The following is a 12,810-nucleotide window of genomic DNA, read 5'->3' on the forward strand; positions in this document are numbered from 1 at the left end:
AAGCGAGTCCTAATTTGATGCAAACACAAACCACAATGAACATGGCAATGTTCCACTGTGAGCCCCATGTATACAATATAAACACTGCAACTAATTCCATATAATCAGTAGCTCAACCTAAAACTCTCACTTTCCTAAATGAAACAACTGTCCGGATTTGCACTCAATTTAGAGAGTCCGGATGGCTGGCCATAAGAATGTGTTTGGTTGCAATACAGATAAATTTGCACTGATGCAAAATCATGACAGTGCAAATGATTTTAATGTAAAATTCTAACCTGTTTTTGTTTTATTTGGTTGCAAAATTAAGACATGATTAGTGAAATAAATCCAAAACAAAATTAAACAAGAATTTACATTTTTATACTTACACTTCCATGCATTTATACTACAACCAAACACAGCCTAAAACATTAGCCACATATGAAGAAGAAGAAGATCTATAGCTTCTTGTAGCTGAGGCATGGGACCAAATACTGTGTGGTCTGGACTCTGGATTTACCCACAACAAAACACTACGTACAAGTCTACAAGACCTTATAATGGCACGTCTTGACGTGGGTTCATCATTCATAAGGAATTAATTGCGCATTTAATGCGATGTGGAATAATTTTTGACGTGGGTTAGGCAAATGTAACCAACCCTCTTTCCCTACTTGTGGAAATAATCTGAATTAATAAATTCGAGTGTTCCCAGTGTTTACTACCAAACAAAACCAGTTTTTGTCTCAACTTAATTAATCATTTCATCTCACGTGAAGTGAAATAATTTTTGATGTGGATTCATCTCATTGTTAATCGTCACCTTCCCCCTTTCCCTTTTCTCTTTCTTTCCAAATCTCAATGCAATTGAGTTAAAGCTGAATGAAAGAACATTGCAACACCACGAGCAAAAATTATTAGAAGGAAACAAAGGTACCTAGTCTTTGATTGAGAGATGATGACTGAGCCCTTGTGCGAGTGCACAAACCATTCCACATCATCCCAAAATAAATCCTTTGAGAATAGTTCCTGATTTGCATATTGGTTGTTTATCTGGTGCAGTTCTTTACTACAATGTCCATTTGGACTATCGGGGATTCGGGCTAGTTCTCCAAAATTTACACCAACTCACAAATTGGTTAAATATGCCTGTGCTTGGTATGGATTTATTATGATTTTCTTCAAAAATCTAAACAATTTTCTCTTCCAGATCTGATTCTTTTGCATTTGACAAAGAAAATGAACCGGTAGTTGATTTGAGGTTTTCTCCTCAAATTCTGTCTTGTCAGAGCTGCCAACCACATTAGAACATTTTTCTAAAATACGATTACTTTTCCCATTAGAACTATCATTTCCACATTCTTTTGAGAAAGCCCAACTCAAGCAAAAAATCTTGACCCTTCACACTAGTTGGCTGTTGAACAATTGAATGAGCATCAATATCTCTGTGAACAGCTTGAAGAGGCTCTTCTCGTTTTACTGAAGGAGAAGGAGATGTTGGTAATGGCAATTTCTCATTCAAATCTGCAGCAACAGCATTAGCTTTAACACTACACTCTGTAATAGCAACATGGTCCTGGACTCCGTTACTAGCCTCTACACTAGATTTAACTGATTCAACAACTTTTCGACGAATTCAATCAACACTTGATCCTACAATAGCTGTGCAATCCTGGTCTCCACTACTAGTTTTTAGAACTATAAATACTTTCAATTAGATTCAACTGATTCAGAAACTTTTGGGTGGATTGCATGCACAAAGACTCATCACATGTCCCTAATGCAGCCCTTTTCCTCAATCGAGACACCTTTCATTCTCATTGTCATTTCCAACACTCGGCATTATGTAATCAGTTGTTGCAAATGAGCCTAGTTGAGTAGGTGAACTCAACTCTGGTCACATCAGCCCTGCAACTTCATCCTTAATGAGCATGACCAAGCTGTTATGAGGGATTTTAGGATTCCTTTCCTACTTCTTGGAATTCCATTACCCAGCTCATATATGGTTCTCAAATTTGGAACTCCAAATTATATGTCTCCAGAGCAATGACAACCAGAAGTAAGTAGCCCAATATCCTTTGAAGCCAATTCATGGGGGGTTGGATGTAGCATCCTGGAGGTGTTAACTGGGACTCAACCCTGGTTTGGGAGATCAATAGATGATATGTATCACTTAGTTGTAACAATGCAAGAAAAACCACATATTCCTACTGGTTTGCCTCCTGCAGTTGAGAATGTTATTAGTGGTTGCTTTGAGTATGACTTTTGAAGTTGGCCTTTGATATCAGACATTTTACATGCATTTAAAAGGTAGCTTTTAACTTTGTCATTCTATGGTATAAATGGTTCATGGATGGAGTCATTGAACTGTTCTTTACTTTTTGCTGTTGGATAGGGTCGTAGGGATTTGTTGGGAAGAAAACAAAGAAGATAGCAGGAAAGCACAATCTATGAAGCAGCTAAGACATAGCAAACCATAAAGAGTAGCCATAGTCAATTTTCAAACAGTAAGGATACGCTTAGTCAATTAACTAAACCATAAAGGTAGTTTAAGAAATTTACCCAAAGAAAATCTATTGATGTTAGTCCGATCAACATGCACTAGGCTTAGAAAAAAACCAAAAGCTTCTTTCAATGTTGGCTCTTCGAGGAAGATTGTCATAAAATAATTAAGCAAAATTGGGATCATAGGGTTCAAATTATGCTAATTTTAGGATAGTCACTAAATGGGATTAGGTGAAAAGACAGCTAAAGAAGTGAAATTGGGAAATTTTGGTGATGTAAATAAAAAAGTGGAAGATATCACTCATAAAATTGTCTCTAGAGAATAGCCAGATTAACTCTCAAAATGAAAGCCAAATAACTCAATCGGAAGCTTTGAATAAAAAAACACTTAATTCAACAAGAGCTATTTTGGAAACATAAATCACGACAGATCTGGCTTAAACAAGGAGATAGAAAAATAGCCCCTTTTTATAAATTTGTTAATTTTTGAAGGCAGAAAAATCACACTATATGGTTAAAAACTAAGAGCAGTGAGTGGATTTCTGATTGTTAGTATTCTATCAAAATTACTCTCATTAATTCTAGGAGAGATAGTCCTATCCAAAATTGGCTGTGCTTTTCCTCTTTGTATTCTAATTTAGCTAGCCGATCTTGGCTCTCTAGCTCCTTATAAATAAAGGCTGTAATCGGTTGAATTGCATAGGAAGAATTATTATTTTTTCATTCGTCTTCTTTGCTTATTTCTATCATGGTATCAGAGCATGCAATTTGATTGCGGGTAACATCGGTCGGTCGATGAGAACGACGCCGTTCTTCCACACTCTCGCCCTCTCCGCTTCGATTTTAGTCGGTTAGTCCAACTGAAGAGAAGGGTCCTGTTCGTCAACGTCCTGATCCAAGTCGTTGGACCAGTAAGGAACTGAGTAATTTAGATCTTCAATATCTTCTACTCCCTCCTTGTCATCAAGCGTGTTCTGCAGTCAACCAGAGCAGAGGAGTCATTGGTCTAGTTGCAGATTTGGAAGACGGAGGATAGAGGATCCAAGCCTGTTCCGCAGCCAACCAGAGCAGAGGAGTCGTCGGTCTGGTCGCAAACTTGGAAGACGGAGGATCCAAGCTGCAGTTCTCTACTTACCTCTGACCGGACAGAGTCGTCGGACTGGTCGCAGACTTGGAAGACGGAGGATCCAAGCTTCAGTTCTCTATTTACCTCTGTACCGGGCAGCGGAGCAGGAAGACCCTTGTGAAACACAGACTCGTTCCTTCTTGCTCCAACAGGGTTCTGGATAGCCATCACCGGCCAGTCGTAAGGCGTCGTCGGCGCTCTTCGGAATCGCCTCGGCGGAGCAGGAAGACCCTTGTGAAACACAGACGAATCGTTCCTTCTTGCTTCAACAGGGTTCTGGGTAGCCATCGCTGGCCAGTCGTAAGGCGTTGTCGGCGCTCTTTGGAATCGCCTCTTCCGGAATTCTGCGCCATCTGCATTCATGCACCAGCCACATAAACTTGCTCTCCAGATCCAAAGTTTCTGCTATTTTGAAAGCACCCCGCCGTTCTAGAGATCGAGAGTTACAACATTCTCCTGCGGCATTAGTGAGGGATAGAGAGCAAGCGTACGGATCCTTCACCTTCCCGACTCGTCCACCACAGCCAGTTTTTTTCCGTGATTTGTGTTGCTCCAAAGATTTGTGTTTCTCCTCATGAATTCATTTGAAGTTACTCAACATATCTCTCATCCCATCACTATTACCTTCAATGGCTCAAATTATGATTTATGGTCCCAAGAGATGTGTAGTTTTTTCAAGGGCCGCCTTCTATGGCGATATGTGACTGGTGAGGTTCCCAAACCTACTAAAGTTGTTGATGAAACAGAAGATAAGTTTGCTGAACGAGTAGAAAGATGGGATGGGAAAAATCAACAAATACTGACCTGGTTTTGCAATACTTGTATTGCAAGCATCAAGTTGGAATTTCGCAGATATGACTCTCCTAAAGAGGTATGGGATTTCTTACAAGCTCGGTGTTCTATTTCTGATGATGTGCATCAGTTTCAGCTCTATAGGCGTCTTCACCGTATGAAGCAGCAACCTGAACAGACCATTCATAGTTATGTCTCTGAGTTACAAGTTCTTTGGGATCAGTTAGCACAGTGTGAACCTGAATGGGATAGTACCTCTGCAGCTACTACTTATTCTAAGCTTCGCGATCGCCAACGTGTTTGGCATCTTCTGATAACTCTCAGGGATGAGTACGAACCTATTAGTGGTACTCTACTTCATCGTAGCCCATTGCCTTCCCTTGAAGTTGTAATCAAAGATTTGCTCTCTGAAGAAACTCGACTAAAAACACTTCGAGATGAGCGATCCTTATTATCTACTGATGATGTTCTTGCTACTCCGGGTACTTCTACTACTTTTTCAACTTCATCTAAATCTTCAAAACGGACTTTCTGCAATTACTGCAAGAAGACTGGTCATACTATTTCGGAGTGTTGCCGCTTGCAAGCCAAAAAGGCGTCTGGACAGAAGTCTTCATCCATGAGTTCTCAGGCTTCGAGTTCTACTACAGCTGCTGCCACAGAAAATTCTTCTGCTAACACCTCTCCAAAATTCTCTCTTAGAGATCTCCAAACTCTCCTTCACCAGCTCCAACCTGATTCTGGTATGCCTTCTAATACAGTCTTGTCCGTCACTCTAGGTACTACCTCATCATGGTATTTTGATTCTGCCTGTTGCAATCATATGACATCCAACTCATCCCTGTTTACTTCCAAGTCAAATCCTTTTATTACACCAATTGTTCATACTGCCGATAGTTTCACCTTAACTGTCACAAGTGTAGAAACTATTTCAACATCTCGTTTGTCACTTCCTAACACTTTTTTGGTACCTCAATTATCTTTAAATCTTATATCTGTTGGACAATTATGTGAACTTGGTTTTGAAATACATTTCTCAAGTCGTGGTTGTACTGTGTAGGATCCACGGACAGGGAAGATCATTGGGACAGGCCGTAAGGTTGGTAGACTGTTTGAGCTATCATCTCTTCAATTACCATCTCTTGCTGTTGTTGTCACCTCTAGTGTCTGGCATTCTCGCCTTGGTCACATTTCTACCTCTAGATTAGGATCTTTAATTTCTAATGGATGTTTGGGTCCTGTTAAAACAACCCACGTTGATTGTGTTTCATGTCCTCTCTAAAAACATCATGCTTTGCCTTTTAATATAAGTGATTCATTTTCTTCTGCACCATTTGATCTTATTCATTCTGATATTTGGGGACCTTCGCCTCATAATACCATGGGTGGTTCACGTTATTTTGTGATCTTTATTGATGATTTCTCTCGATATACATGGATTTATCTCATGCGTAATAAATTTGAATTACCTGCAATTTATATTCAATTTGCCACCATGATCAAAACTCAGTTTTCTTCTATCATCAAATTTTTTCGCACTGATAATGCCATGGAATATAGAGATTCTATCCTAATCCAATTTCTTTCACAAAATGGAACTATCATTCATAGATCTTGTCCCGGTACCTCTCAACAAAATGGGCGTGCAGAACGAAAACATAGGCATATTCTTGATACTGTTCGAGCTCTCTTAATCTCTTCCTCTTGTCCTGAACGATTTTGGGGGGAAGCAGCCCTCACTGCAGTTTATACCATCAACCGCATTCCTTCTCCTATTATTGGTAACATTTCTTCTTATGAACGATTGTATGGCCATTGCCCTGATTACTAGTCTCTTCGTGTCTTTGGTTGTGTTTGTTTTGTTCTATTACAACCTCATGAACATACTAAATTGGAACCAAAAGCACGTCTATGTTGTTTTCTGGGGTATGGTATTGAACATAAAGGATATCGATGTTGGGATCCTCTTTCCCAACGACTTCGCATATCTCGTCATGTTACCTTTTGGGAACACAAAACGTTCTCAAGTCTCTCCCCATTTCGAGTTACCACGACCTCTTCACATTTTTTTTCTGATCCTACTATTTCGCTTTTTCCTGATGATTTACCTGTAGGTCCGACTACTTCTTCCTCTGATAGCTCTAACAATACTGCGCAACCTGCAACCTCTCCGACTGCATATACCTTGGCTATGGATCCTCCAGCTCTACCTTCTTCTGAGCCCTTGATTGCTCCTAATGAGTTCGACTCTGACCGTTCTAATGCTCCTCTCCGTCGTTCTGGTAGAGTCACTAAACATTCCGTTCTTCTTCATGATTTTCATTGTTATTCTACCATTGTATCTTTATTTGAGCCTTGCACCTATCGCGAGGCTAGTACTGACCGTCTATGGCAGAAAGTAATGGCAGAAGAAATTCAAGCTCTTACAAGCACTCATACTTGGGATTTAGTTGACCTGCCTCCAGATAAATCCGCAATTGGTTGTAAATGGGTCTACAAAATCAAGACTCGGGCAGATGGTTCAGTTGAGCGATATAAATCTAGATTGGTAGCAAAAGGGTTCACACAGGATTATGGCATTGATTATGAGAAGACTTTTGCCCCGATTGCCCGTCTCACCTCTGTTCGCAGTCTTATTGCAATTGCTGCAGCTAAGCACTGACAGCTATTTCAGATGGATGTTAAGAATGCTTTTCTCAATGGCGATCTTTCTAAAGAGATCTATATGCAGCCCCCTCCTGGTTATGATCATCTCCCTAATCAGGTTTGCTGTCTCCATAAGGCTCTATATGGACTTTTAAGCAGACGCCTCGCGCATGGTTCTCCAAATTCAGCTCTACTGTTTGTCAATGTGGTTTTAAATCTAGCACTTATGATCATGCCTTGTTCATTCGTAAGACCTCTCAGGGTTGTGTCCTTCTCCTCCTTTATGTGGATGACATGATCATTACTGGCGATGATTTGCAGGGCATTTCCGCTCTTAAGGCTTTCCTTAGCAAACAATTTGAAATGAAAGATCTTGGTCGCCTCAATTATTTCCTAGGCATTGAGGTCTCCTCCGACCAATCGGGATATTATCTGTCTCAGGCCAAGTATGCTACTGATCTTATTTCTGGCACAGGACTCACTGATACTAAGACTGTTACCACTCTGATTGAGCCTAATGCCCATTTTACCGCCACTGACGGTACTCCTCTTAGTGACTGCACCTTATATCGGCAACTAGTTGGCAGTCTTGTATACCTTACTGTTACTCGTCCTGATATTGCGTATGCTGTTCATATTGTAAGTCAGTTCATGTCTGCCCCTCGCACTACTCATTATGCTGCTGTGCTTCATATCATCCGTTATGTCAAGGGAACTTTGTTTCATGGACTTCACTACTCTTGTTCTTCCTCTCTTTAGTTGATCGCATACTCTGATGCTGATTGGGCCGGTGATCTTACTGATAGATGCTCCACTACTGGTTATTTCTTCTTTCTTGGAGATTCTCTTATATCTTGGCGTAGTAAGAAGCAAACAGTTGTCTCTCGTTCCAGTACTGGAGCTGAATATCGAGCTCTTGCTGACACTACCTCCGAGCTGTTATGGTTACACTGGTTACTCCATGACATGGGACTTACTCATTCATCTGCCACCTCACTTTACTGTGACAATCGTAGCGCCATACAGATTGCCCACAATGATGTATTCCATGAACGCACTAAGCATATTGAGACTGATTGTCACTTTATTCGTCATCTTGTGCTCGAGTGTACTGTTCGCCTTGTTCCTGTCTCGTCCCAGGATCAGTCTGCCGATATATTTACCAAAGCTCACTCTCCTCTTCGCTTCCATGCTCTAGTTGGCAAACTCTAGATGATTGATACATTACCATCTTGAGTTTGAGGGGGGATGTTAGTATTCTATCAAAATTACTCTCTTTAATTCTAGGAGAGATAGTCCTATCCAAAATTGGCTGTACTTTTCCTCTTTGTATTCTAACTTAGGTAGCCGACCTTGGCTCTCTAGCTCCTTATAAATAAAGGTTGTAATCGGTTGAATTGCATAGGAAGAATTATTATTTTTTCATTCGTCTTCTTTGCTTGTTTCTATCACTGATCATGGTGAAATTGTTGCCAACTTAGCTGGCGTAAGGCTCTCAAAGCATTCTGAAGAAAAATTGATTATCTACTTTTGCAAATATCCAATAATAATTATAACCTACTATTATTATCTACTTTTCCTCTCAGGTGCCGTCTGTTCCAGCCAGAAGCCAAGTCACAGCCAGCTAGGAGTGCCTAGATTGTGCAACATCACTCCTTTTGTAGGTTGGACTCTTTTTTCTAGTTTAATGTTAATTTTCAATTACCGAAAATATCCAATAATTAATCCATGTAATTATTTATTTATTAATTTATTTTCTTGTACAACCCTTTCTACCAAAAATATTAAAGTCACTTTTTACCAAAAATGAATGTACCATCAACACCTATTAATTATAACCTACTATTTTATAAACCCTGATCACCTGGGGCTCAGATCTTCTACCCACTAGCTGTTCCCACATCGATACCCACAAGACATTACACCTACACATTGGGAATATCTCCCTTGTCATTCATGGGAGATGTTTCGAATACATGGTGGTGGTGCAATGTAGGTAGGGATGTGGGAACAATTTGTGGGTAGCAAATCCTGGAGTGGATCACCTACTAGTGCACTAATAGAAGGAATGACAATATTCCCAACAGCTGCACTAATAGCAGGAATGACAATATTCCCAACAGCTGCACTAATAGCAGGAATGACAATTTGGCCTGGCCCACAAACTTCTGGGTTTGGGCTAAGGTTTTATAGGCAGGGAAGCCGGGTGAGTAGGGTCCATGTTTGAGGTTTTGGTAGTATGTCAAGTGCTAGATAGGGGTGGCAATTGGGTAGGTTTGGATGGTTGGGTTTGGGTTAAACTTCAGTCCAACCCATTTGACCCATTAACCTATTAATGACCCATTTAAATAAAATTAAATGGGTTGGATTCAATCCAAACCTGCTTTTACCCAATCAAACCTACCCAACCCATTAACCTTGTAACTACTTAATTTATACACTTGAAACTGATAACCAGTTCTAAATAAGTTGGTCATGGATTAATGGTGAAGGTTCAAATCACATTACATGCATATTATTTTTACAATGAAATTAAAAGCAATAATCACTTGGAGCCATTTGAACTGCTTGGGTCCAAATCGGCTAGACCAACTTGAACCATCTAAGTAGATTCATATTCGGGCTAATTGCATCAAGAGTGACCAAATCAGATCCAAGTAAGACAACCATGCCCATTCGGATCCAAATCCGGTTGGTTTGAGCTGGGCAGGTCTAGATTAGGTCGGGCATGGGTTAGTATTCGGGCTAATTGCATCGAGACTTTTGATTGATAGAAGTTTTTTGTTATCGTACCTTTTCAGCATCATATATATTGGAGAAAAAAAAGAAAGAAAAAAACTCAATAAAAGACTAAACTCACTCACTTAAAAGAAAAAAATCATTTTTTCTTCGGATAGGAAAGATAAAATCATTTGAAGTTAGAGAATATGCGCGTAGAAGAATATATAGACACCGGAAAGACTTTGCCTCGGTAGTGGATTTACCCTATCTTGCCCAAATGTAGAGCTCTTATGGAGAGAATTCCCCAAAGCTCACTTCATCATTCTGTTCCCAGGTCTGCTAATTTGGTAGCCCATAGAAGAGTTAAATTTGGGTTGTCTGTGTCGGCGCATTGCTGTGAGCTCTTACTAACGAAATTGGCTAATCAGATTTGAAAAGAAGAAAGAAATAAACAAGAGAGAAAAAGGGAGAGACTAAATTTTTGGAGTGGTCATCTGCATGTTAAGCCAATGCAAGGAGATTTGATTTTTATAGTTCTTTATTTCATTTGAAGCAAAGTAAGAGTAGGGCCTGTTTGTTTGTTTTGAAATCTAACATCTGAAAGTGCAATAATTACATTAAGAGGTATATTGGTATTGGTGAATTTTTTTTTCGTCTGAACTCAAATGCAATGAATATTGTTATGAATTCTGAAAATGATCAAATATCCATTAAAAAGTTGTATGATTACAATTTAAGAGATAAGAAATAAAAATAAATGAATAATCATTTTTCTCTTAAAGTTAAAAGATTCTGTTAAAAGATACAAGTTAAGAGGAAATGAACCAGCCCTAAAGAATTTCTACTTCTATTCTATTTTGGCCCAACATGATACATGGTAGGTAATAATTAAAACCAACATAGCATCAAGTAATACAAATTAATGAAGTCTTTTCAAACTCTCAAGACCTGCAATTTATTCAAGAAAGCAACTGCAATCCAATCAGGATCCAAAGATGACCACCCTACCTGAATGATCTCAGCTGTTGTTCCATACCACATAACAGGTTCTATATCATCACCGGACTCTGGTCGACCCTCAGCCACCGGCACTTCCCATATGAAGGCCCTTGAATCGTCCCCGACTGAGCACAGTTGCCGCCCGACGTGCGGTGACCAAGCGATTGCGTTCACACTCCCCCTGTGCCTCCTTAGCTCCATTAATGGATAGGCCGGAAATCGAATATCCAAGATCACCACCTTATTGCTATCCATCCCGACCGTCGCAATGACCTTGGGGTCAGCCTTGTTCCACTCCAAACGTAACAATGGAGTACTCCCAGATCTGCTATTCTCGTAGATAATGGTGGAACGCTCCTTGTCTCTCATGTCGAACACCCTGACCGAGCCATCCGCAGAGACTGAAGCAAATACTCCGGGCCCTCCCCAAGATACATCGTAGACCTCCTTATCATGTGCTACCAGTTGAGCTTCAACAGCTTCTTTCTCTAGGTCCCAGATTGTGCATGTGGTGTCGTTGCTACAGGCTACCACTCGACGTGGGTCGAACTCCGGCCAGTCAAATGAGGTGACAGCCGAGTCGAACTCACTGTCCTTGTTCCCGTCGAGAAGGGTCCTAAGCTCAATCCGGTCCTCATGAATCTCCCACAGCCGTAGATAGTCACCGGATGTAGCAATTATATCAGGGTTCAGTGTATCCTCAGTGGGGAAGAACATAAGCTTCGTTGGCGAGTAAGGATGGTCGAAGACAAGGGCACTACCGTTAGAGTAATCGAATGTGTCTTGGTTGAGTTGCACCAGCTCCACCTTGTTACTGTGTTCTTCCAGGAAACTTCCGATGGCGAGGCGGTGTTTCTTGTCGCGACGGGCCGACCAACCTAGTGCGTAAATCGGCCACTGGGCGTCATAGGTGAACACACCAGGCCTCCTCTCCATTGAGTTAATTAGTTAACTCTCTGCCTTTGCCTGATGCTAGAGAGAGGACTTCAACCTATTATTGGAAATATTTTTTCATAAAATAAAGCACATAATACCGAGATATTTATAATGAAAGGCTGTAAAAGGTCGTTCAAACACGACTTGTACCGACGGAAGCCGAAGATGGCAAGAAACTCCGGCCACACATGCAAGGAAGAAAAATGCCATCATATCGCAAGAAACACATAGGCCCCGCTCCCTTTCCTTTCCAAGTTATGTATCCATAAAAAAGTCGCAATCCCAATTAATAAAATATTAAGGGGAAAGTGCATTTACTCCTTTTATTTGTCAAATAAATTATGACAGTCTAATCCGAACAGCCTGTCGGCTACCACGTGGGTCCCACATGGTAAGCTGACGTGGCATATTATGATTCCCTTCAAGGTCGGATTGATTTGGACATTGTGGCTGAACTGTGGGTTGAATTCAGATACATAAAAAATAAAAATAAATTTGGGATTTTTAGAATTGCAAACCCCCCCCTCCCTATGAACGGCATCCTACCCATAAATTTAACATCAATCCAATCCACCCACACGACTCAATTCACCCCCTAAAAATCCTACAAGTGGACTGAACTGTAAAAACCCCTGTGTAGACTTCTATTTGCAAACCTCCTAAATAAATCTTGGAATTGCAGAAGAAACCCACGTGAAACGATCACCTAACGAACAACAATGGATGGCTTCATCACCTACCAGTCTCAAGGTAGTAAGTAGTACAACAGGTGCTGGCCGATTAATATTCGTATCGATTTTTAGATGCAAATCCAAGGATCAGAGCACTGACGGAGAGTGAGTGGTACAGATTTCAGTACGGTTGGGAATAAAAGAAAATTGGCTTTTGGCCTTTTTTATATTTTGGTAAAAGAAATTGACTTTTTTAGTCTTACGTATGAAAATAAAATTTCTATAAATTACGAATATTCAGAGCAACTTCAGATCTCCCGCACTCAAAATGGTGTGGGCAGCAGCGGTGCTCTTCGAATCAGATATGAATACGTAAAACCGGACCCAATCGGAAAAACCGGGAACCGGTCCGTTTCCCCTTAAAATCGGATT

At 40.5% G+C, this 12,810-nt stretch overlaps 1 pseudogene across 1 annotated transcript; it reads right to left on the bottom strand.

Annotated features, from left to right (window-relative positions):
* Positions 1 to 10,449: 10,449 nt before the first annotated feature.
* Positions 10,450 to 11,911, bottom strand: LOC104598337 (WD repeat-containing protein LWD1 pseudogene; annotated as a pseudogene). The gene has a single exon (XR_016078750.1). The product of XR_016078750.1 is annotated as a WD repeat-containing protein LWD1 pseudogene (transcript).
* Between the last annotated feature and the right edge of the window lie 899 nt (positions 11,912 to 12,810).

This window comes from Nelumbo nucifera, chromosome 7 (assembly GCF_055504915.1).
Source record: "Nelumbo nucifera cultivar China Antique chromosome 7, China Antique-T2T, whole genome shotgun sequence".
In the NCBI taxonomy this organism is placed as follows: Eukaryota; Viridiplantae; Streptophyta; class Magnoliopsida; order Proteales; family Nelumbonaceae; genus Nelumbo; species Nelumbo nucifera.